Source organism: Chrysochloris asiatica, unplaced genomic scaffold (genome assembly GCF_000296735.1).
Source record: "Chrysochloris asiatica unplaced genomic scaffold, ChrAsi1.0 scaffold00152, whole genome shotgun sequence".
NCBI classification, from domain to species: Eukaryota; Metazoa; Chordata; class Mammalia; order Afrosoricida; family Chrysochloridae; genus Chrysochloris; species Chrysochloris asiatica.
Genome location: NW_006408670.1, coordinates 1460061 through 1461542, shown reverse-complemented (window position 1 = coordinate 1461542; position 1482 = coordinate 1460061).

The window sequence follows — 1482 nt, the reverse complement described above, 5'->3', positions numbered from 1 at the left end:
TGATGAAAGGAGATACAGATGGGTAACTCGTGATACTGTAGTGAATAATGCTTATCAGGACAGATTATGAGGGTTGGAAATGCAAAGGTGGAAGTTTTGTAACAAGGAAGGGGGTGATTAATTCTCCAGGATAGGAGCGGAGGCCTCTGGGAGCATCAACAGAGAAGAGCCGAGAGCAGGACCCTACCCAGAGAAACAGAGATGCCTGAGATAGAGACAGAGATGATTACTTGGAGTGATGAAGCGACTGGGGACCTTGGACCCAGAGAGGGAAAGGGACTGTGGGCAGAAAACTAGGGGAAGGAGGGGGAAGTGTAGGGGGTGGGTTTCTGGGATATACCCTTTGGGTGGTTGATGATGCATGGAGGGGATTGGAACCATGTCAGTGAGATGTTATAAGATGGAATGACTGTAAAACTAAAGTTCTCCCATATAAACTATCATATAATTCACAATAAGACATTTAAAAAAAAAATGTATCCATCTCTTCTAAGTTTTCTAAATTTTTGGAGTACAATTCTTTAATCATGAGATAATGTCCAACTTTATCCCTTATACTGGTTTTTGCCTTAAAGTTTCTTTTATTAGAGTTTAGTACTGCCACTCTTATTCATTTATTATTATTATTATTGCAATTAGCTTGGTATATTTTTTCCATCCTTTTACTTTTAAGCTGTTTTTGTCCCCGTGTGTGAGCTGTGTTTCTTACAAACAGCATATTGAAGGATCTTGTTTTCTTATCCTTTCTGCCACTCTCCCGTCTCTTAACAGGTGCATTTAATCCGTTTATATTCAGTTTAATTATCAATAGGTATGGATTAATTGCTACCATTATGGTTTTTTGTGTGTGTGCTGTTGCTGATTTTCTGTTCTGTGTGTCTTCCTTTGTTGAGTTCATGCTTTGTGTGTTCTTTCTTGTGAGTTTCCTCATACTTTTAATGTTTCTATGCTCTTCTTGACTTTTCATTTTCTTGGTATGTTGTGAAGTGTTATCTTTCTTTGAGATTGTCTTATAGTCCATTAACTTTTCTAGCCATTTGTTTTTGTTTTTATGTGCCATCGAGTCGGTACCGACCCATAGTGACATTATGCACAGCAGAATGAAATACTGCCTGATCCTGGGCCAACCTCACTATTGTTGCCACACTTGAGTTCATCGAAGCTGCCGCGTGGCCAATCTGTCTCATTGGAGGTCTTCCTCTTTTGCTCTGACCCTCAACCTTACCAAACATGATATCTTTCTCCTGACAATATGTTCAAAGTATGAGAGACAAAGTTTGGCCATCTTGGCCTCTAAACAGCACTCTGGCTGCACTTTTTCCAAAACGGACCTAGTGGTTCTTTTGGCAGTCTGTGGCACTTTCAATATTCTCCTCCAACACTATAATTCAAAAACATCAATTATTTTATGGTTTTCCTTATTCACTGTCCAGCTTTCGCATCCATATGAGTTTACTGAAAATACCATGGCTTGGGTCAGGC